Genomic DNA, 25,927 nt, shown 5'->3' on the forward strand with positions numbered 1-25,927 from the left:
CGTCAACGCTTGCGTTTCTGAGGAGTTTACGTCTTGTCCGACCAAGTCACTCGTGGAAGGTGAGAAAAAAGAGCCCATTCATAAAAAAAAGAAAACATATGACGTCACGATTCCCCATGGTCTGTATAATGAATCGTAAAACAAATCAGTTGAGCGCAGAGCATGAGGTGACACAGTTCCACAATCTGACAGTGAATCGAGTGTTTGAATTATAAATTGCGAGTGAATATCGTTCAAGAAGGATTAAAGACGTTTAAAAGTGAGTTTCAGTGCTAAAAATTAAATTAACTGTGGATAAATTCTAGTATTCACTTTTTCATTAATAGTAATTATTGAATGTCCCATTTTAGGATTATTATTATTATTATTATTCAATTAATTGTATTCAAGCGGAGGGGCAACTGATGATGAATGATATCATGAATCAGTGTAAGTGAAATGTAAAATGAAGAGTGTTCATGTCCAACACTTAGGGAAAGTTTTTTCATAATTTTAATTTCGTATTATGACAGCTGAGAGAGACTGGGTTCAAGATCGTTGATGATGTCAGCACCAGCAGCATTAATATGAACTTCATGGACTATCATTCCCCTGATCTCATAACATTCGTGAAGAGGGTTGAGGGAGCAGTTAATAATGATGAAATTGATATTCTTCAGTGTAAGTTTTCAGTGAGAGATTTTTTTCTCCTTTCAAATCATGATTAATTTTATTTTCTGAAAATTTGAATTCTCCAATTTGAATCTTTCTCATTTTTTTAACTCTCGAGAAAAATGATGATGACAAGTTTGAAACTCGAGAACTTCCCACTAGCGCTCGAACGGAGGAAAGAAGAGCTACAGTGAGTGACAATCGCTCAGCTGAAGATGGAGCTGCTAATGTCCGTGAGATTGAAGTCATCACACTTTATCGTAAGTTTTCAACATGACGAATAGAGGTAAGGAGGCCGAACTCCGTGCATGGCACATGGAACCATAATCCGGGCTTCTCAAGTGTTGTAGGTGGCATTTCAATCGCCCAGTTGCACGACGATGGGAGGAGGTAAAATATAGCAAAGTGGGCCTGTCTCAATGATGCTGTCCATTATGTTTTCCCATTCTTTACGACCGTCAACGGTATGGGTGAGATCTTCAAATTTCAATAATGCCTGAAGCATTTCACCTCCAGCAACATTACACTGTATCACGCGGCATGATGTGTTTTGTGCCATTTGAAAGAGTAGCTTCATATTTATCCAAGATATCCTCTTTGGAGAAGTGGAGCTCACACAAAACTTCAGTGTCTCCGGCTGTTCGACCAATAACCTCTTCCCATTTTTTCCTCAGAGGAGAATTCTACAAGTGATATAAATTTTATTTAGTCTCTTTCTTCATCGGATTATCAAATATGGGAAAGAAATTTTACGAACCTGATGTGATAATTTGAATAAATTCTTTTTTCCGTTTTCCATTCGATTTCCCTTGTCTATTGCCTGCAGTTCCCGATTTACACCCAAGAAATGCACATACCCGCCTCATTTTTTTTTCTCACTAATTACCCCCAGTCAGTCCATTATAAAGAATGGAATTCGATTATAACGAATGGAAACCAAAAATATTAACGTCAACTTTGAAGAGTAAACAAAGCCACTAATACATCAAACATCGGTTGTGTACGTGTGATACATGGTAGACGAAAGCGCTGCTCTATGGCCATAAGAGGAATTACTAACTTGTACTCCCTCCGTGTCCCACAGTCAGAACTTCTGACCGCTACAGTTCGGCCTCCTCACCTCTATTCTTCATGGTTTTCGATGAAGAAATTTTTTTCATCTATCCAGTTCTTTTCAAAGTGGAAAATTCAGTCAATCCCTTCTCATCGATCTAATAGTTTTTGCATTTTCTAGCTGATAATGAATATGATGATGAGGTTCAGATCCTCTACGATTGTATGGAAATGGGACCGGAGAATGAATGGAAGCTGTTTCGAAATCCAATCATTCAACCCAAACCAGTATCACGATGGATGGATGAAGTGAAGTTGGAGTGCACCGATATCATACTACCGATTGGGAAAGTGTTTGCTGTACGGTCTAAAGAGAGCGGATACCAGAGCTATACCATCATCGCTTCGAGCAGATGTCTTCACCAAATCCAAATGGGGAAATCGCAGGAAAGTGAGACCAAGACCTGCAAAACCATGGTCTCATTCATGATGAATCATCTCAAATCAAGTTTTTCATTTTTTCATAACATTTATTTGTCTCAATCCATTTTTTGATAATAATAATAATAATAATTGTTTTGATTCATGTGAAAATCGTATTTTCATTGTAGAATTCCTCAAGACCCTCCCAAAGTCTAAGGCTGACACACATTGGTTATCTCGATCACAACAATCAATTATGCTATGCTGTGAACTAGCATTTTGCGGCGAGAATAATGGCTATCAGCGCTAGATCGACAATTCAATGAACTACTCCTTCCTTATTCCACCATGCGATTCTTTATATTTGATCCTTATATTTTTTCTTAAATTCACATCAATTACTTCTAAATTATGAAATAGGATTCTTTCATTTGATTTTTCTAATTATGGACGGATAGTGTTCAAAATTGATAAAATATTGATCATGAATGAATTTTGAGTTACTTGATTCTCAATTGAGCATTACAGAATGTTGGATTGGAAGAGAAAACAATCATTTTTTTACTTTCTGAATGATAGAAGTCTCAATATATCCTCCAAGATGACTTTTATTCTTTGCTGAAGGTGAATGGGTTCCACTTTCCGGCTGAGAATGTGAGCAAAAGATGATCTGTAGCTGCTGCAGTCCGGTAGTTCTCGAACTCCTCCTGATTGTGAGTGAAGACCTCGGAAATTCGCTTCGGCAGGAAAATCGAACATTCCTGATCCAACTCGGCAATAATTTTCAATCCATACATGGTACGGATCTCTTTCAGGCAGGTGACTTGATATTTCTGCCCAATAATCAACTCGCTGATTTTCTTCGTAGGCAGATGATTCTCCATAACAGCGATTTTATTCATTTTATTGAAATTGAGTGGTGAAGGGAGAGATTTCTTTTCTTGCTCCATGATGATAGAGAAACTTCTGTAATTCTCTTCTTATGAAATAATTCGATTAGTTATTACACCTTGTACTCTCGAGGGAGGATTCTGACTGACTGAGTGCTAGAGCTGGTCATGCGCTTGCTTATACAGGCAGGGTGCGTGGTAACGTTGGCTTACAGCCCCTCTCAACGGTCAGAGAGTTCGTGGAAAGTGGGGGAAGGGGTTGAGAGGATGTTTAGTCTACGACGACTCACCCTCTTCCTAACTGATAAAATATTCTGAGAAACAATTCAACCGTTTCAGCGTTATCTCAGAATGTCTACGTGGGGGTAGTTTCTCATGACTGTTCATATGATACCGCTTTCAACGGTCACTCGAATGAGTCACCCCCACAACCGTTAGGGGAAGTGATTCATAATTTTCTCAGCCGTTACAACTCAATCTTTCTTCATACAGGGATGGTATTTCATTGGATTGATAATCTTCGAATGGGGTATAAAAGAGAGCGGTGACTCCATACGATTCATCAGTTCACTTCAGGATACTAACATGGAGACATCTGCTGAAATTATTAGAATTCTGGAATCTGGATACAGAAATGCACTCACTCAGAATTTAGAGCAATGGATTACCAAGTGTTCACACTACATAACACTTCTCACAAAGAAATTAACGAAAGCTGAGTTATCTGAGGGTGATAAGCGGAATGTTCAAGCCACAATCAGTATCGTGCAAACGTATCATCAACGATTCATTGACAAGCAGCATCAAGGGGGAAGGATCCATGAAATAGGACATGAGACAGGGAGCGAATACGCACCGGTACCATTGTAAATCTTCGAAAGAAGGATCCACAGAACTTCCTGAGAGATGCTAAGAAGTTAGCTATAGTCAAGTTGAAGGATGTTCTCCAGAAAGAGGGCAATTTGAAAGTGAATACACTATTGAACTGCAAGTATGAAGTAGAAAAAAATGATGCAACTGTTGAAGAGCTGAAACACTTTCAAACAAAGACTGGAATGATTCTACCTACTACAGTCCTAGAAACCTGGTTTGATGAATTCGTCATAGAGACACTGCTCACCAAAATGGATGATTTTCAAGAACAGGATTCAGGATGAAAGCTTGTAGAAATTCTCAATTTAGTAGGGAACATGAACCGTTATGTACCACTCTCTGCTGACTCATCAACCTATGTAGCATTACCTCATGATATATAATGCAAAAAAGCTGTTGTAAGTATCAAAAATTCAGATGAGTACTGTTTTCTCTGGTCAGTGATAGCTGCTCTTCATCCAGCTCGAAGTAATAGATGCATTACCAGCTCGTATCCACATTTTTCATATGCAACTGTTCCCGGAAAAAGAACTCAACTTGATTACAAAGGTTTTCATTTCTCTCTAGCCTTGAATGATATTTCCAAGTTTGAGAAGAGGAACGACTTATCAATTAATTAGTATACATTAGTATATAGTATTGAGCGTGATTTTGAGGGTAGAAGTGAGATAGTGCCTTATCACTTGAGTGCAATACAATCAGAGATACCAACGATTCATTTACTACTTTTCTGCTGGAATGTTCATACAAGGGCTGAAGTTCCACTAGTCTATCATTATGCATGGATACATGATCTTTCCAGACTAGTGACTGCTCAATTGTCACATCATAAAACGAAAATTTTTATGTGATCGATGCTTGTGTCATTTCGTAGATAAAAAATCATATGAAACTCATCTCAAAGACTGTTACGTGATCAACAAGTGTAAAATGGAATTTCTTGAAGAAAAAGAGAGAATTCTCAGCTTCAAGAATTATAAATTCAAGGAGGTAGTGGCTTTTGTGATTTATGCTGATCTAGCGTGTCTTCTTGAACCCACAAATGATGAGGATGCTGTTGCTCTCTGTCAAAAGAATACTCCTCATAGTGTAGCTTACCTTCAGTGTTTCTATGATCAAAAACTATCCAGATTTGAGATGAAACGTGATCGTAAATGTGTGACTTGGTTTATACATGAATTATGTGAAATAGCAAAAATGGTTGACGGGGTCTTGAAAACTGTAGTCTCAATGGAGAATAATCTAACAACTGAAAAATTTCGTGACTTTAACAATGCAGAGAAGTGTCATATTTGTGAGAAGTCTTTCACTCTGGAGGATGTAAAACATTGTGATCACTATCATTCACAGGAAAATATCGTGGTGCAGCTCATCAAGGTTGTAATTTGAACTACCAAAATTCTCATGACATTCCAGTGATTTTTCATAATCTCTCTGGATATGATGCTCACTTCATCATAAAAGATCTAGCGAAGAAATTCCATGGCATAATAGAGTTACTACCGCTCATTAAAGAGAAGTATATTGCATTCAAGAAACATGTACCAAAGACGAACGTGAAGCTGAGATTCATCGACTCATTGAGATTCATGGCGATCGGTCTGGATAAACTGGCATCATACTTGACCAATGCTGATAACAGAATCACATGAGTTCAATGCAATGATGATGCTGGAGTAAGATTTGAACGATTAGCTAGGAAAGGTGTGTTCCCATATGAGTACTTGGATAGTTGGATGAAGCTTCATAGTCCTAGTTTAAAACCTAGAGATGACTTTTATTCTACATTGACCGGAGAAGCAGTTTCAGAGGCAGATTATGCTCACGCCTGTCATGTGTGGGAGACCTTCAATATCTCAACCTTGGGTTAATATTCAGATTTGTATCTGAAAACTGATGTTCTACTCTTGGCAGACTTTTTTGAGAATTTCCGGAGAACTCGTTTCACTGTTTATAAACTTGATTCTTTGTATTACTATACTGCACCAGGACTTGCTTTTGATGCTATGTTGAAACACACTGGTGTTGAAATTGAACTCTTCACGGATGCAGAAAAGCTACTCTTCATAGAAAAGGGGATACGAGGAGGTGTTGCTCAGTGTACCAACCGCTATGCAAAAGCTAATAATCGCTACATGGATAACTTCGATGATGATAAAGATGAGTCTTACTTGATGTACTACGATGTCAACAATTTGTATGGTGCAGCAATGAGTGAATACTTACCTTACGAGTCGTTTGAATGAGCTAATCCAGAGGGATTCGATGTCTTCAGTATACCCATCGATTCTCCAGCTGGATACATTTTAGAAGTGGATTTGGAATATTCCATTGAGCTCCATGATACTCATAAAGATTTACCATTATGCCCTGAGCATTTCATACCATCGAACCGCAAAGGTACAAAGCTCATGACGACACTTCACTCAAAAAATGAATACGTCATACACTACAGAAATCTTCAATAATGTCTGAGTCTGGGGATGAAGTTAATCAAGATTCGTCGTCTCTTGAAATTCAAACAAGCAGCTTGGTTGAAACCATACATCGATCTCAACACAGAAAGGAGAAAAGAATCATCGAATGAGGTTGACGAGAATTTTTTCAAACTCATGAATAATGTAGTGTTTGGAAAGACAGTGGAGAATGTGCGGAAACATCGAGACGTAAAATTCATCACCGAATGGTCTGGGAGATATGGTGCAAGAGCTCGTATCCCGTAACCGAATTTCCCCAGCAGTCTCATCTTTGATGATCAGTATGAAATAGCTATTATCCAACTCAATCGTAAAAAGATCATATTCAATAAAACAATATTCATTGGTTATGCTATTCTGGATTTACTAAAGATTTTCATCTATGATTTCCATTATAATTACATCAAACAAAAATTTAACTATCAAGCAAAATTAATATACACGGACACAGACAGTTTATTGTATCATTTCAAAGTTGATGACATTTATGAATGTATGAAGACAGATATTGTTAAGTTTGATACTTCCGATTATTCAGAAGAAAATATGTATGGGATGCCTAGAAAGAACAAAAAAGTATTAGGCTTAATGAAAGACGAGTGTAACGGTAGAATCATGACAGAGTTTGTGGGATTGCGAGGTCTTGGGTGATGAGAGAGAGACAAAAAGAAGGCGAAAGGAGTCAAAAGGTCAACGGTAAAAACAATTACATTCGATGACTGTAAAAACTGTCTTTTCCAAAATAAAAATGTTGTAAAATCTCAATATTTGATTCAAAGTAAGAAACATGAAGTTTACACAGTCAAACAGAGAACATTAGCTCTGAGTTGTGGAGATGATAGGAGAGTTATTCTGCTTAATACGACGGATACTCTCCCATATGGATATTTTGAGAATAAATAAAGCATATTGATGAAAAAATTATATTTTATTGTTTAATCTTCATTTCATAGAAAAATTACATATCTTCGTTATTTATCCAACTGTTATGTGTATTATCAAAACCCAACCATTGTACATATTTCTTATTGCCTTTTGTCTTCAACAGTTTTTCCACAAGATAAACATCAGGATATTTGACTGGTTGAAGTTCTTCCTGGCTGAAGCCGGCTTCGATTGGTTGATTCTCAACATCCATGAGTTTGTATGTCACAGGATTGGTTGGTTGCACTTTGTTGATTGTGAAGATCTCCGTGGTCCAGTTGAGGGTGTATGCTTTTTCGAAGATTGTTTTATATTTGCTGATACGAACTCTGTCACCAACTTTAAATTTCCTCCTATTCTTTTCATTCATTAGAAGTTTTCGATATACACTTGTCAGCAACTGTCGCTCATTATTTCGAGTAATATCTTTCGGTTTCATCTTGATGGTGCTATTTTTAGTATTATTATATTCTCTAACTAAATCGTCCACGGTGTCGATCCACTTGAATGTCCCCTTCAGAGAAAACTGTTTCCACATTTTATTCTTGAGAGTATGATTGAAACGTTCACATATTGAAGCCTTGAGATTGCTGAACGTGGAGTACATTTTTATATGATGTTTTTTATGAGAGCTTGGAAATTCTTGTTATAGAACTCCTTCCCCTGATCTACATGTGACTTCTTAGGAATACGTCCCTCCTTCAAGATAAGATTCATAGCACTTGTCACATCTACACCATTTTTAGTTTTGGTGGGGACGGCCCATGCATACTTGGAGAAAATGTCAATAACTGTAAGGAGGTACCGATAACCCTTATTGACATTTGCATAAGCCCCCATCTCCACGAGATCAGCTTGGCAGGTTTCATTCAAACCTCTAATATCAACACGACATCGAGTGTAATTCCTCCTAGCTGGTTTGTGGAGCTCCTCCACTATTTCAGCCTTTTTTGAATCCATCACATTTTTCTTTGTCATTAGAATTAAATCAGATATTATTCTGATCCGCTTTTGTCTCTATTCATCTGATTGGATATTTTTTCCTCTTGTTGTTTTGTCTCTGTTTGGAGAATTACCTCAGATACTTGAGATTGAAGAGCTTGAAGGGAATCCTCCACGTGATTATTCAGTGATATGAACTCTTTTTGCAAGAATGTTATATATCTTGTCAGAATTTTCATTGAAACAGTATCCAAGGGATCCTTTGCATCAGCTAAATTATATAATGTTTTGTGATCAATGTCATAGTTCCCATCATGTGTACACTTGAATCCATCACCTAGAACCTCGTCTCCCTGGGGTAGTAGTACGACCGTCAGCCCAGTGTCGACCGAACACATCAACGCTCATGATTGAACTGATGAAATCTTGCTTGAACAGAATCTAATATACAATTCCAGCCTCACGTAATTCTTCGATGATGGAGAAAATTTCATTGGTGTGACTCGTATTGCCAGCTGCCTGAGATGCCATGAGTAAACGAAGTCTATCTACTAATTCAATAGGATCATCCCAGTAAACATAATCCGTTTTTTTGTTTGTAGTCCTTGGAGCGATCATGTATTGCGGTAGCAGAGCTGTACCAGTTTTTTGAATCGATGATGATTGAAGCAGTGGTACTATTATATTAGTAAATTTTTTATTCTTATTTTTCGAACCGCGAAGGTACAAAGCTCATGACGACACTTCACTCAAAAAATGAAGACGTCATACACTACAGAAATCTTCAATAATGTCTGAGTCTGGGGATGAAGTTGATCAAGATTCGTCATCTCTTGAAATTCAAACAAGCAGCTTGGTTGAAACCATACATCGATCTCAACACAGAAAGGAGAAAAGAATCATCGAATGAGTTTGAGAAGAATTTTTTCAAACTCATGAATAATGCAGTGTTTGGAAAGACAATGGACAATGTGCGGAAACATCGAGACGTAAAATTCATCACCGAATAGTCTCCTTTCAAATTTCTAATGCCAAATTCAGTGTCCAATTCTTTCTCTTTTGCTGTTCCAAATCTATCGAGATATGAGTATGCCGGGTTCTCTGCATTTGATATATTGAGGTCTTCAGTCGATGATTCATCGATCGACTCCAACGGTCTTGAAGAATGGTTTTTGAGTAATAGAGTATCATTCAGACTCATTGAAGGTTGTGATGATGACGATGAAACCATTGATATTCCTCGTTCTGACAATTTTCTTTTCTTTTGTCCTGATTTTTTCAATTGTGCTTCAACTAATTTCTCAAGCGATGTAATCATTGGTTTAAATAATTCATTTGCAGTACGTTCTGCAGCATCTTGACCTAATTTCAATGTTTTATGTTTACGTCGGATTACATCATTGGCTAAAGCAATGTGATGCAAAACATTGGATTCTTTCTCCAACACCTTGCGCTGCATGTTGATTGCTGCACGTTCAGTTGAACACTATCTTCAATCTCGAAGATCATTGCTTATTTATGGTGATAAAGCAATCGAAACCTCTTCGATAACGTCCATCATTTAATTCACTATCTTTATCAATTACCATGAATCCACACCTATCCCGATTCCAACAAGTTGAGCACAAATCTTTGAATTGTGTATATGACATATCACTATTGATATGATCATAATAAATATGTTTCAAGTTCATCTCATCTTGACGAAAAAGTATGAGAAAATTCGTATCATCGCGCACTAAATGCTTCGGGATATCAGCATAAGTCTGACAGAGATAGAAACAGTCTACGTTTTAATGTCGTCCTATACAAAAAAATGCTCTCATATTGTCTTGTTTCTCACAAGCAACATCATCGAAGATTATTATGGAGTTGGGGCGAGCATCTTCAGGTTTGATCACCTCCTCGTGATCGTTGAATGGAAAATATGCAATAACTTTTGTAGATTCTAACAACTGCTTCAAGAACTGATATTTCGGTTGAATCAGAGACTTTGAATACACGTAAAGATTCTCAAATCTCAATCCATTTGGATGAGTGATCAGTGCAAACAAGACATTTGTTTTACCACAGTTTGAAGGTCCAAAAATCACTGCACGCATGGTATTCGGTAAAAGAGAACCATGTCAATTCATTCCCCCACCCTTTTTTCGTTGAACAATTTGATCGAAATTGATAACAGGAAGTTTCACACTTTGCCTCTTGAACTTGATCTTGACGACTGCCGCATCAGCTATAAATACGTTGTATTTATATGGTTCCAGTCATTCGTTGACAGACCATGGTCGCGCGCAAACGTAAGAGAGAGCGCAGCGGTGAAGGTTTTGTGAATAAAGTGATTAATAACTTGCCTGTGGAATTACATGAGCCAGGTTATAAACGCTGTGGACCAGGAACCAAATTAGCTAAACGATTGGCTCGTGGTGATCATGGGATAAACCCTCTTGACGAAGCGTGTAAAGAACACGATATTGCCTGTTCTCAGAACAGAGAAAACTTGTCTGCTAGACACAACGCTGATAGTATTTTCGAACGACGAGCTTGGAGTCGAGTGTTGGCGAAGGACGCTGTTCTTTCTGAAAAGGCTGTAGCTTGGGGAGTGACGAACACTATGAAGACTAAGAAGAAACTCGCGATGGATATGCGTAAAAAGAGGAAAACTGATACGAGGAGGAGAAAGAAAACTGGGAAAGGACATAAGCTGAAAAAACGAACTGGCCGAGTTTCGAAGGGAAAAATCGGAGAGGGTAGCAAGCGAAGAAAGAAGAAGAAGAAAAAGATCCCATTACGTCAGATTCTTCATACATCTAAAGCTTCGATGCTTCCAGGAGTAAATGCTGTGAAAACAGCATTGAAGGGTGCACGTGAAGCTGTAAAACATGCTGGAGGAAGGAAGGAAATTCGATCCTTGCCTCGCATTCTACCTGTTCCAACAAAAACCGGTGGAATTTTGCCCGCTTTTCTCATCCCTCTCTTCGCTGGACTTAGTGCCACAGGTGCTTTAGCAGGTGGTGCTGTGGGCATTGCAAAAGCTGTTAATGACGCTAAAGCTGTTAGAGAAGCCCTTGAGGAGAGTAAACGTTACAATCGGAGTATGGAAGACATTGCTCTGGGCAAGGGCTTATATTTGAAGCCTTATAAGCAAGGTTTGGGACTTCACCTGAGTCCAAAAAACGTGTAAGACTACCACACCGAGCGCTCACCGATAATGACTCATCAAAAATATGCTAAAGCAATGAAAATTCCCCATTATCGAGGTGTGTATACTGAGAGAAAAAATTATTCCTGCCAAGGATTGATATTCTCGTCAGAAGATAATATTTTTTCAGAACGAATTTTTCCAGGACAGTCATTTTCAGAGAGTCCAAGTCTATCCTCAAAAATTACAGTGATATTGAACAATCTGATTATTATGCTACATATGACCTTGACAAAATGTTCTCCGATATCTTCCGGATTTTACAAATTGGCGATTTTCTCAGGTAAAGAAAATTGGAATAATTCCAAATGTTAATAATCATTATTGGAGTTTTTTCGAGGTCATATGCAGAAGAATATTCTTATAGATCACCATAATTCTCACGCTTGGAACTGATTTCGGAGCACCTGGAAATGACTGGCCTGGAGAAATACGTTCCAAAAGAGATATTTTCTTCTGCTAAGACTATGAAAAAGATATCACCAATAACATTTTCTTGGAAGGAATAAATTTTTTTCTCAGTGTATATGAGAAATGGTATGCCGAATAATGGTCCTCGAAAATATGAATCCGCTGTAGTCAATCTTGATGACAGTGAGGGACCTGGCACTCATTGGGTTGCTTATAAAAAGGGAAATAAAGATGTAATTTATTTCGATAGCTTTGACAACTTGTGTCCACCTCAAGATTTAGTAAATTATCTCGGTGCTGGTAGTATAGTGAAATAAAATTACGAAAATTATCAAGACTATGATACAATTATTTGTGGACATTTATGCCTCAAATTCCTGTCTAATCAATTGTTATAAAAGCAGCGATCCATGCCGGTGACAGATCAGTTCAACGCTAACCATCATGGGTGACTCTTTCACGTTAACATTGTCGGGTATATCTTCTCTACTGCAGGCATATTATTTTCCACCGATTGAGTTATCATTTTTGAAAACCTACAGTGTAGTGCTTGTGTCATNCAATTGTTACAAAAGCAGCGATCCATGCCGGTGACAGATCAGTTCAACGCTAACCATCATGGGTGACTCTTTCACGTTAACATTGTCGGGTATATCTTCTCTACTGCAGGCATATTATTTTCCACCGATTGAGTTATCATTTTTGAAAACCTACAGTGTAGTGCTTGTGTCATTCTTAATATACAATTCAATCCCTAATATTGATGAGGGACATAATAAATTCTATTTCGTGAAAGACACTGAAACTGTTCTCACATTACCGACTGGGTCCTATGAAATTGAGGATATTGAGAAGCAGTTGACAAAACAACTTCAAAATGAAGGTGTACAACAATTCAGCCTCAAGGCTGATGAAATCACTCTTAAAACAGATATAAAAATACAACGTGACATTTTCATCAACTTCATACCAGCGGATTCCATTGGTCGATTACTCGGGTTCAAACCGGATGTTCTCTACAGTTCAGGTTCTTACCAGTCCGACATGCCAGCATCAATCATTCACATAAATTCTATCCGTGTTGAATGTAACATCACTGCTGGAGCATACATCAAGAACGAACGAGCACATACTATACATGAATTCTTCCCACGCGTCCCGCCAGGATATAAGATCATCGAAGTGCCAGCTCAAGTCATTTACCTGCCGATCATCGTACAGTCAATAGACCAATTGCAAGTGAAAATTGTTGATCAAGACGGACGTTTCGTGAATTTTCGTGGAGAAATTATAACAATAAGACTCCATATTAAAGCGAATTGGAGAATGGGCATTGTCATCCAGAGTAAGGTTGACAGCAGCTATAAAAGCCATACATTATGCCGAAAGTTCCACAGTCAACGAGCAGCTCTCAAGGGGCTCACATCTCAGAACGTCAAATATTTGGAGAGTCTGGATCTGAAACTTCGCGGAAAAGCAAGAAAGTAAAGTTTTGTTGTATCGTCGTCGCTTGCTGCTGTTTACCATGGAAGAAATTCTGAAAATTCAAAAACCAATCATTTTTGATGGGTCCATAGTTCATTATGAGATTCATGCTCATCACCCATTTGCATCATTAAGTTTAAACAATAATGATGAAAGTCGAATAGCTGTGCAGCATCAAGATTTATACGTTTGGCCATGCAAGAGTTCACTCTACATCTGTAGTCGTCTCACGAAGGCTGATGGCATCACTGCTGCTGCAGCAACAAACTTTGTCAACAATGCCATTTGTCACTTATTTGAGGAAATCCGCTATGAAATGAATGCTGTGGAAATCGATCGTTGTAAAAATATTGGTGTGAGTACTCTAATGAAAAAGTACATTCCCAGAGTCCGAGTCGAACATTTTTATTGGAGAATGCTGGTTGGATTTTACAAGAAAATGGGAAAATAACTGACGATGCAGGATATTTTGATCTCTCTATTCCTCTGAGTATACTGGGATTTTTTGAAGATTACCAACGGATTATCATCAACGCGAAGCATGAGTTGTTTCTCACTCGTTCACACAATGACAACAATGCTATTTTACAAGCCCAACCTGCTCAAGAAGCACACGCAGAGGACTTCAAAATTTCACTCACCAAGCTCGAATGTATGATACCCTACATCAAAGTTGCAGATTCTCGTAAAGTTCAACTGTTGAATTATATTGCTAAAGATATAGCTACGCCCATTAGCTTTCGAGCTTAGGAGTTGTATGAGTATCCTATGCTACCCAGAACCTCCAAACATGTTTGGGTAGTGAAATGTTCAACACAATTGGAAAAACCACGCTTCGTTGTTGTTGGATTCCAGAGCTCGAGAAGAAATCAAATAACCAACAATGCCAGTGAATTCGATCATTGTAATATTCGAGATGTGAAACTCTTCGTGAATTCTCAGAGTTACGCTTATGGAATCCTCAATCTTGATATTACACACAATCAGTACTCTCAACTCTACAACATGTATACCGACTTCCAGACTTCTTACTATGGTAAGGAGCCTGAGCCCTTGCTGAACAGGGATGCATTCTTGAAGACAGCACCGCTCATCGTCATCGATTGCTCCAAGCAGAACGAGTTCCTGAAAACTGGACCTGTGAATATTTGACTTGGATTCGAATGGACGCAGATATTCCCCAATACTACTGCAGCTTATTGCTTGATCTTATTACATGATCGAATTATTGAATATCATCCTTTCAGTGGTGGAGTGAAGAAAATGATTTTAAAAAAAAACATCTTATATAATCATATCTTGTTTTTATGGGATTAATGAATAAATAAATGAATACATTTGGATAATAAAAAAGAATTTTTATTTCATATTGTCTGCAAGTTTTTTACAACACTGATAATTCTTAAGACTCTCAAACTTCCATTTCAATGTCAATTTCATTCCATACTAGGGGGCTTCGCCCCCTGCTCGCTTCGCTCGCCAACCCCGGGGGGCTTCGCCCCCCCGCTCGCTTCGCTCGCTCCCCCCCAATCCAACTGTCAGCCCCCCACCGCGTTTGACCCTGGGACACCCTCCTCCCTTCTAACCCCCCCGACCTTGGGCACCCCCTGACTACCCCCCCCACCTTTAGGCGTCGCCTGAATTTTGGCGTCGCCTGAATTGTCTCAAATTTTGCCCTTATTTTTTCATTATATAGAGAGAAATATACATAAAATCACCCTGTGACCTGTCAGGATTGGGTTGGCTTGAGTCACATCAGGTCACGTCAGGACCACATCTGTGTCGCCCCAGGGCCGGGTCAGTGTCGCCCCAGGGCCGCATCAGTGTCGCCCCAGGGCCGCATCAGTGTCGCCCCAGGGCCGCATCAGTGTCGCCCCAGGGCCGCATCTGTCGCCACAGGGCCGGATCAAGCATCGCCTGAATTTTTGGGCTTATTTTTTTATTATATAGAGAGATAAATTTGCTCAATCATTAAATTAATGGTTAATTGAGTTACTAGTTAAATANTTCTGTCGCCACAGGGCCGCATCAAGCGTCGCCTGAATTTTAAGCGTTGCCTGAATTTTTGGGCTTATTTTTTTATTATATAGAGAGACAAATATCCGAGAATTGATAAAATCGTAGCCTTTTCACCATCCTCTTCATCCAACTTCATCCTCTCGATGGTAGAAGAAACCTCTTTCACTTTTTTCTTCAATTCATCCTGCAGTCTTGTTAATAGAGTCTCGATAGATTTCTCAATGATGTCAGATTTGAGATCAAAGAGATCAGGTAAAGATAATCCAGAAGTATTCTGCATTTCCTCTCGATTCTTCTTCACGATTTCCATCCGATGCTCGAAATCCAAGATATCATGAAGGAAGTCAAAGGCATAGTCTAGTGGATCATCACCAAAATGTTTCTCAATGATACCAATGTAACTCAGTTGGAATGGTGCACCCTCCATCAAATAATGCTTCTCTTCTTGTGTTAAATTCATTTTAGTTCTGACTATCGAAACACTTGAGACTCGTTCACTTATACCCTCCGATCCCCACCACTCCACATAATAATCATCACATCAACGGCTGAATTCTTCTAAGAAAAAATGACGATCATTCTATTCTCAGAAAAATGGTAACGGAAAAAAAATTCGGAGAAGAGGTGAACCTTTCTCTCTAAAGTAGACTAAACATCCGACATTTCTTCCACCCCCCATTAACAGTTCAATGCATATCAACTAAAATATTATTGAGACTGGTAAGCTGGTAGTCCTGGCGTAAGCGGTAACATACTTTCCCACCAAATGAATGGCTAGGGTTCGATTCTCGGTGGATACATGAGATAATTTTTCCATGAAAGTTGTGAAATAAGTATAATCGTGCTTACACCAGGACTACCAGCTTTTTATTTTTTTCAAATTTGGAATCACAAATTATAAAAATTTATGTTTCTCTCGAATACTCACCAGCTGACGCGCGCCAACCATCCGAGCTAACTGTTAGCGAAGGCGTTAGCCGCTAGATGGCGCGCCGCGTGAAACGTTTCAAGTGCAAGACCCTCTCAGTCAATTGACCACACTCACTGACATGACATCAGAAATCACTGACCCCCCCCTCCCCAAATTACTCCCTCCAAACCCCTCCCCCGCTCAAATCCAAATCGCTCAAAATCCACGCTCAATATCGAGAACCCCCCCTTGACTACCTACCTGAAGGAGCATTTCTATCAGCGTAAGCATACTGATGGCGCGTAAGTAAGCCATCGAAGATAGCGCACGTCGAGTCGACAGAGGTCCTCAGAGGGAAGACCGTCTTAGCACACCGAGATCGCTCTGGCGAAGGCGGTAGCGTGTCCGCCTACTGCACGAGAGGTCGTGGATTCGATCTCAACCTTCGGCAAAAGATTTTTTTCACGAAAAATATTTCTCACATGGAGTCCCAGCTGTAACATGGAATTTTGCGTTATCAACGGTACCCACTACGTGGGACCCTAAACTGGGACCGACCCCCCTCCCCCCCAACACCAAGTGAGATGGCGCTAGGAATCACTGACCCCCCACTCCTAATCCCCTCAACCCACAATCTCGAACCTTCTGCCACTGTGGCGCCGCGCGGTGGGAACTGGGTGAAACAATATCCAAAACCCCCCTTGACTACCTACTCTTGTCTGTCAAGCATGCTATGCAGAAAGCTCGGGTTCCAATTGGGACTACTTATAGCTCTTCTTGCTAGAACGAAATCAGATGCATGGCGTAGCAAGGTGAAACTTTTTGATTGTGTTGTCTCCCCAACTCTCCTGTACACTGTCGCCTCGTAGGGTATTGATCATTTTGAATCGATTGGAAAAATCCAAACTGATTTCTTCAAGCAGATTCTTCAACTTCCCTCTTGCACACTTGGGTATCTGCTGAGGCTGGAGTTGAGTTTAAATCACCTAGCGGTTAGAGCGTTGGACTTGACTATAAACTGGGTTGTGAGAATCCTGAGAATGAATGTTGAGAGGTTGCCCCTGCTGTATTGGAAGAGGCTGGTGTGGCTGGATGATAAAGAATCAAATAAATTCGAGTTCAACTGGGCATCAAAACTCAAATGTTTGCTAGTTGAGATTGGTTTTGACTTTTTGCTTGAGTGCTCAGATCCGCTGATGTGGTCCGCAAATAAGGAAAGTTTGTTGAGTAACTATGCCTACTTGCTGAAAAGGAGAGACTTTGAGAGGTATCAAGAGAGTTCCTCAGTTCAACTGTGAATTCCAAGGCAGACCCTGGATCATAGGGCAAGATATTTTGGCCTCCGTTGTCCTTTCCAGCTAACCAAAGTGGTTGCTCAAATTCGTTTGTCGAACAGCTATAATACAAGATTCTTTATCAACAACCAGACAGACAGACTCAACTTGAACAGCTGGTGTAAAATGTGTGCTTCAGATCAGGAAAATGTGGAGCATATTCTTGCGTTTTGCCTTTTCTATGGAGACCTTAGAACTAAACACTTCAATGATTTGATTTTGGATAGATTTGATGTTGATTTAGTATTATCTTTAGTAGATATTAAAAACCCTAGGGATTTTAAAATATTGGCTGATTTCTGGATAGAGGCACTCGAGATAAGGGCCAAATATTTGGATGATGAGTGGTGAGATCGAAACGAGTTGAGAAATGAATGGTCTTGATTATTAATTTTTCTTTCTTTTCAATGGTTTTGTCTGTTATTTGAACGACCGAATGCTTGAATGCTTGATTTTTTTACGCTTGTCTTATGAGACGCTTTTGTATTAGCCCCCCCGTGCAATGTGAGTGTCTATTATTGTAAACTCACCGAGGCACGTATTGAAAATGAAATAAATCAATAAATAAATAGTTCTGAGATGAGATCTCGCCACCCAATGAACAATTTTTCCATTGAGTAATTATGTGTTTAATTAGTCGAAACTCTCGTTCATATTTGATCACATTCGTTTACGTTCGTTCATCTTTGTTCATTCGCATTCATGGTTCATGATTTGCAGTTGAGAATTATTCGATATCATAGGGTTTTCGTAACCTGTCAAAATTGAGTTAATTTTTTTCGATTGCGAAGAGACTCTTGTTGTTGGGAATTTTCGTATTCAATCCGGAATTTCTTTTTGGTTCATTTCGTGACTCGTGAGCAGTGAGATGCTAGTGTTTTGATTTTGATCGTGTATTTGATTTGCTCGTTTAACGTTCCGTACCGCTGCTATTGTGGTTTTATTAGGTGTATGACTTAATTCTCGGTCCTTAGATTAAGTTGATTAGAACGCCAATTTGAATTGAAATTTTTTTTCGAAATACAGGACGCGTTGAAGCGCTATCTATGAGCTATCAAACCACTTATGTGCGATTGCGGTCCGATCAACACAACCTCAAAAAACATAGTAAATACAAATGTCGTTCGGCAAGCAGCACTTAAGGCACAGATGGAATTCATTTCACCTTCCAACTTGCATAAACTGCTGTGGAGGCACAAGAAATGATTTGTTCGGCCTTCGGAGAGAGTGCTGTATCCTATAGCACATGTAAAAAGTGGTACGAGGCAAGTAATTTTGCTGCAGGACAACGCGCGGCCACACACACAAAAGAAACCTTGAAAGTTATCTCCACGTTGGGCTGGGAAATTCCTCCACATGCTGCGTATTCTCCAGACCTTGCGCCTTCTGACTATCACCTTTTTCAGGCGCTACAACATCACCTGGTGGATACCCAGTTCCAATCTCCTGAAGAAGTCCAGCAGAGCATTGATGACTTCATCCAGTCAAAACCATCATCTTTTTTTCGAGCCGGAATCCGACAATTGCCTGATAGATGGGGGAAATGCGTGCAAAGTATCAGCGATTATTTGCAAGATTAAATCTGCATTCATTTTTTTATAAATAAATGTGAAAATTGTCGAAAAAAGGCCGAGAATTAAATCATAAACCTAATACTATTCACGTTTTATTTAAAATTTAAACGTTGGTTAGATTTAGCTGCATTTATAAGTAAAATGAATAGAAATATCAAATCTGTACAATAAGTAAAATTCTTAATTTGAATTCACGCTTCAAATTGAAAGAAGCTTCGGAAAACCAAAAAACATACGTTTCTGCAAAAAAACGGTATGGCTATTTGTACGTGACGTGGAAATAACGTGCCTTTAACGTGACCCTTACGTACACGTAAAAGACACGTGGAAATAACGTGCCTTTAACGTGTTCCTCACGTAAACCTAAAAGGTACGTGGAAAGAATATATACGTTAAAGACACGTTAAGGGCACGTTAAATCCAAGTTAAAGGTACTTATTCTCTAAAAAAATTCCCCAGAAGAGACGATATTTAATAAAATTGATTGAATTTTCCATGTGCCTTTTGTGTGTCATTAAACTACTTTCATTAAGGTGATTTTACCGTGTACTTAACGTGGTTTTTATTTTCAACGACTTTAATTTAGACGTGACTTTAACGTGGACGGGCGGGACGAGGACTATTCATATACACAAAGTTGATACCAAGGTAAGTGATGAAGGATTTTGTGTGAATTTGACGTGTATCTTGGAGTGTCTCTAACGTACATTTAACGTGTACGTTAGAAGCATGTGGATGATGTGTGTACCTAAGGTTCACACTTTACCGTGGATTTGAGGTGTACCTTGAAGTGCCTTTAACGTGCACTTAACGTGTATCTTATAGTTTCACTAACGTGACGTAATGTGTGCGTCAGAGGCATATGGACGATTTGGGTACCTGAAGTTCACACTTTAGCGTGGGTTTGAGGTGTACCTCAACGTGTCTTTAACGTGCACTTAACGTATATCTTAAAGTTTCATTAATGTGCACGTAACATATGCGATAGGGGTATATAGACGATTTGGGTATCTAACGTTCACATTTCGGCGTGGAATTGAGGTCACCTTAAAGTCTCTGTAACGTGGACTTAACGTGTACCTTAAAATTTCATCAACGTGCACGTGTTGCGATCTCTGGGTTATGGAATGGGCAAAAATCAGTGACAAAAGGTGACCCCAAAGACTGTCCTGACCGTGACCAATCACAACGGGAAGAGATCGGAAAAAAGGATCGGATCGGATTGGGATAAAGCACTAAGGTGCACTATAGTGGATTGCACGAGAGTCAAAAATGGAGATCACGTAAAGAGAAAGAACCCTTTCTAATGCCATAAAGAAATGTTTTTATTAGGGATAAAAATGAGGCTGTCTACAATGATCCCAAGATAAAACCTCGGAGAGGAGAATTTTGGAGAATTACAATTGGAAAGGAATGAAAAGAAAAAGAAAAAATTAATAGATAACGAATTAGCATTAACTTACAGTTGTTGATTAAGTAAAATTGGGGTGGGTGTGATCACTCAGTCGCGGTGATGTTGCGCTCCGATGACCCTTACTAGCAGGAAGAAGAGCTAGTTTTGATGACAAGTAGTATTGATGGGTGACTCTCTGTGGCGATCCGATGACTTACGACGGCAGTTTCACTTGTCCGGTGAAAAGACAGGTAAGAAGGAGATTCGACTACCTGAGGCTGCACGAAAGAATGACTCCAGGTCGCCACTTGAACGACGAGACCACAATGCATCGTTGGGGCGAATATCTACAGCTCCGTGACAAATACTGCCCTCAAGACAGCGGGTTGAGGAATTAATGGAGATTAGTCCACTAATCGGCTAGGTCCAAAATAGTGCAGTCGAAATATGCTGACTACGAATAATCACTGTCCGTGATTTGAGCCACACCAAGAACTGATTCGGATAGCTGGGTTGGCAATTGACTCTTTGTGACTTATTCTTAGTAATTGACTTTTGCGACTGCCACTGTTTACTGACTGACTGCTGACTAACTGGCCGACTGACTGGGCGACTAACTGGTAACTGCTTGGTTACTGGCCTAGTAACTGCCTTGGATGTCCGGGGGCAGCCCTTATATATCCTTGATTGACCCCATCCGTAATGAGGGATTCTGTAGGGGTGGATCCATGGCAACCCGATATCCTCGGATGATGGCCCTATCTGGGTATTCGTATCATTTTATGACTTCTGCGCGCACCGGGCTGATTCGTGGTCAAGAGCGTAGAAAAGCGAGGGTGAGTTCAGGCCTCGCGCTCTACGCGTGATTCAAGAAATCGGTCCCCTTTCATGATTCCCGGCATCTCAGTTTGACCCCTCGTAATGATGACACCTGCCTATCGAGGGCGAGTGATAATGGGGTGGAAATCGTCATAATTTCCGATCCATTGGGTTTTTACGAGCGCATGTGTTCATAGACTGACGTCATGGCCTCTTGATGTGCCATAAGCTAGAGCATAACCTTGGAGAATTGTGATGCCTTCTTCCAGGTGGGTTATCCGGTGTTCATTAAAATTGGCCGAATCAAAAATGCTGAATGCATAGAGTGGAAAAACGTAGTTTTACCAATGAGTGAGGAATCGACTGTCGATTCATTCGTGTACTCGTGAAGTATCTCTATTCACACCTGGGTCGGGTGTATTTCGGGGCACGTGCGAGTCTTGCATTTTCCGGTGATTATTTTCTTACTCATTATAACAACGGCCCACAGAGGCTGGGTCTGGCTATTTGGAAACGCTTGATTATGAGTTTGTCCATTAGGCTGATTTTTATGACCGTGGTCACCCTCAAGTGGTTCCGGAGGGGCGTCTCGAAATCGGTCTCCCCACATTTAGAGTCACCGAGTGATCATAATTTACGTATTTTATGGGGTTCTTATGATCGTCGACAGCAAGCCATGGGTGTGGTTTTACTCATTGCATGATTGCAGTTTCCATAGACACTGGGTATCTCTATTGGTCAGATGTATCCTTGTATAGTCACGAAATCCACGGTTCCCCCTAGTCACCCCAGCAACAATGGCGGCACCCCTGGTACACGTGTCGCCTTGGGTGGTAACAATCTCGGTCGTCCTGCACGCTCCATGGTATTTGTTGAAAATGGAGGTTTTTGTTTATAAACTCCATAAAGAGAACGCGTAGTGCGCGACACGTGTCCTTAATGTGTACCTTAAAGTTTCACCAACGTGCACGTAACTTGTGCGTTAGAGGCATATGGACTATTTGCGTATCCAACGTTTACACTTTAGCGTGGATTTGACGGGTTCAAGTGTCTTTCAGGAACACTTAACATATAACTTAAAGTTTCACTAACGTTCACGATCCAGTGCTGACGGCTAGTCACTGATGACTCATTATGTCGTTATCTGCATTTTCTGCGTTTGTCGAAGTAACAGCGAGTGCTCATACTTCAAGAACATCCGTCATTCTTTTCTCAATCAATAATCAATTCAATGAAACTTGATTAATCACCAATTGAATATGATCTTTGATTAAATGTCACGTCTTTCAATGACTTCCAGCAATGCATCCACTCTCAGGGGCCTTCTTCAGGTGAAATTGTGAAGTGCAGAATAAGACCCTAAGAAGGCTACTCGCAGCAAAGATTCACTTGGAGGCTTCCCTCCGAATTGCATATTCAACACTCTCTTTCAATTATTCAAGACAATAAGTACTCAAGGAATGTTCCCAAACATAAACTGTTCTTTGCAACTGATTGTTGATGAAACGGGGGTTATGCATGAAGTCATGTTGTGATCATTACGATACCCTCCCACGTCTGGTCGCCAAGACCATTTGACTCTTCCTGATTACTTTACTCATCTCTCCTGTTAGACCGTTCCTCATTTGATCCTGATTGCTGAATTGTTCAACTTTCTCGCCACAGCCGAATAGAGAATATTTAGTTATATCATCAAATAACTTCAAACGCTTGATTCATATTAATATACGTGACAGGTGGATTGAACTGCTGCAATCTGGAAAGGTGTTCAAGAATTCTCGAGTTCGTAGTTCTCATTTTCGAATCGAAGATTTTCTCGTTCCAGGTGACTTTTCTCCCGGATTTGTGAATGTTCTAACACTGTATCTGTCTTGCCCAACGTATCTGAAAGTTTTTATCTCAAATTTTCAGAGTTCACTATTGAGTGTAGAATCCAACAGTCCCGATTAAAGAAATATGCTATCTCCAGTCAGCATTTAGCAGCATTCGATGCCCTCGAACAAGAGAATCGAGGTGCTTTGGAAGACTCGTACAGATCACTCTCTCAAAGAGGCAGTAGATCTCTCACTGCAAGATTATGAATCTTCTGGTACCCGCGGGAGTTCGTCAAAATTCAAGGTGAAAATTCATATTTCCTATGTTCATAAAAATAGAGTCAGTAATGAGGGGCCTAGAGTACTCATTACCAAATGAGTAGTCTGGGCGAGGAGGCATTGTCTTCCTTTATCATTTCACTCCTGAATTCGCCAGCAAATAGAGATGTGAATACGGTTTTATATCCAATGAGCTCATATTCATCTATGAGTGAGCATAGGAGTAGCGTTTTCAGCTATTTAATCAAATTTTGGTTTCCTCCAAATTGTCCCTAGGTTTTGTTTATCCTGTTGAGAGAAATCTACAGAGGGACAGATGTAGTCAAACGCGACTTGAACTTGTTTTTCAATGTACTTTATGATGCTCTTTGTGGCGATACAAAATGTCGTAAAGTGTTATCCTCGGAAAGACCATTGGAACTACCACTTGCTGACAATGGAAACACGAGCAACGATAAACCACACAATGAGGAATTGGAAGGAATGCTCTCTGGATATCTCTCCGTGAGAAATGCTGAACCTAAAGTTGTTGATGCCAGTATACGAGCATCATCCGAAGAAACATGAATTGATGCGAGTGTGCAAGTACTCCCCAAGAGAACGTATGTTGATGCCGCGACTCAGGTGAATTTCGGGCATCTTTATGTTCCGTTTTGCTCCAGAATAAAGACGAATGCTGAGTTATCAATTCTTTGTGGTATTAGAAATCATCGAATTCTAGACAGATTGGTAGAACGAATTTCAATTATTTACCCTGAAAGAAGTACGTAAACTGTCTTTACGAGAACGGGTCGTACTAACAACAACGAAATTAGAAAAAGATCTGACTTTCTGTCCTGATAATAATATTTCAATGTGTGGCCGAGCCAACTTGTCGGGTCATCTCTGTAGAGTTCTGCAGAGGATTCGTCGGGTTTCCAAAGAATAAATTCAGAGGAATAGGCCCCACTCTTTCAAGGGTTTTAAAAACATGTGTGGTAGATTGTACTGAATTAGAAATCCACCAACGATCAAAATGTCTTGCATGTTGTCTAAGGATTTATAGTCTTAAGGATAAAATGAAATTCGCTGCTGAATTCATAACAGCAGTCACCCCAGGAGGACTTTTAATATATTCGAGTGAAGAGTACGGGGGCCGGTCTACTGAAGGCACAATATTCAAGGCTAGTAATGTTATTAGTCTTTTACGGCCGGGTGATGGTGTAATAGCGGATGAAGGATTCCGAATAGAACATTTGTGTGACAAATATGGCATTCAACTGTATACATCAACATACCTCAAAAAAATCGTTTCCAACGGAAGAGGCTTTATCGAACCGTCTACTCTCTTCTGCATGCGTCCACGCAGAACGTATGAATCAAACAATTGAAGTTTTTGCTGTATTAAGGGATGCAATATCCTGGAAACTTGCAAGACATGTAAATGACATTGTATTTGTGTGTGCAGGTTCAGTGACTCTGGGGACCCCACATTTCTCTAACAAATAAATTTGGAACCCAACTGTTTATTTGAGTGACGTCAATAAATTGATGGAAACTCAGAATTGATTGAGTCCATCATTGTTATGCAAAGAGTACTCTCGCCTAAAAATTCATTAGCCCACTCTAGTTGAATTCTTCAGACAATTGGAGAAAAACTGGAAACCCAGACGAGCACGAAAAAAGAACGACAAGACAATTGTTGAGCAAAATAAACAGGATATCGCAGATGGTGGAGATGATCCGAAGGCACCACTCTCCAAGAGATAGAACATTCAGGAGGCGAATCTGAAGGATAAAGAGGGAGTTTACACATTCAGTTTTGATTCTCATGATTCTACCGAACGTTTAGCTTGGCACCAGCCAAGGGAACTAAAAAGATAATTCAAGGTACAAATTCAGGAAAAGTTATTGAGAAAGTTCCTGGAAGTGAACCGGCGGCTAAAGCTGTTGGAGGAGATGTTGAAAATGATTCGGGGAGTGAGAAAATCAATGCTGATGATGTTGGAGTCACTGGAGATGATGCTCAAGCAGTTGCAACGATTTCTAGAGCTCAAAATGAAGAGAAAATCATTGAAAAGACTTATGAAGCTGGACCTGATACTACGATTGATGAGAATCATGGGAGGATGGTTCTGGGGTTCTGAGAGAAACATCTAGACCTGCAAAATCCATCAATAATCAGCAAATACTCCACGAAACCACGAAATCATTCAGGAAGCTCTACTATCTCTATATCCATCATTCTTCTCGGGAAATTGTAGAATACAAGACATTCTCGAGCACTTCAAGTGGACCACTCAGAGATCCCCTCATCCACCCCGAGATCCTGCAAAACCCCTCTCCAGTCTAAAAAATGTGGAAAAATTAATGGAAATCCGGGATTGATTCAGCGTGTCCTTTATAATTCTTTATTCATGTGCAATAAAATAATTTCTTTGTTTTCACACAACGAAATAATCTCTTCTTCCGAACATA

The 25,927-nt window shown here is 39.8% G+C and overlaps 1 pseudogene; it reads left to right on the forward strand.

The window, feature by feature from the left end:
* Nucleotides 1–16,985: 16,985 nt before the first annotated feature.
* LOC107044736 lies at nucleotides 16,986–24,958 on the forward strand (annotated as a pseudogene).
* Nucleotides 24,959–25,927: the final 969 nt, after the last annotated feature.

Source organism: Diachasma alloeum, unplaced genomic scaffold (assembly GCF_001412515.2).
Source record: "Diachasma alloeum isolate Michigan unplaced genomic scaffold, Dall2.0 Dall_scaffold_00786, whole genome shotgun sequence".
Classification (NCBI taxonomy): domain Eukaryota; kingdom Metazoa; phylum Arthropoda; class Insecta; order Hymenoptera; family Braconidae; genus Diachasma; species Diachasma alloeum.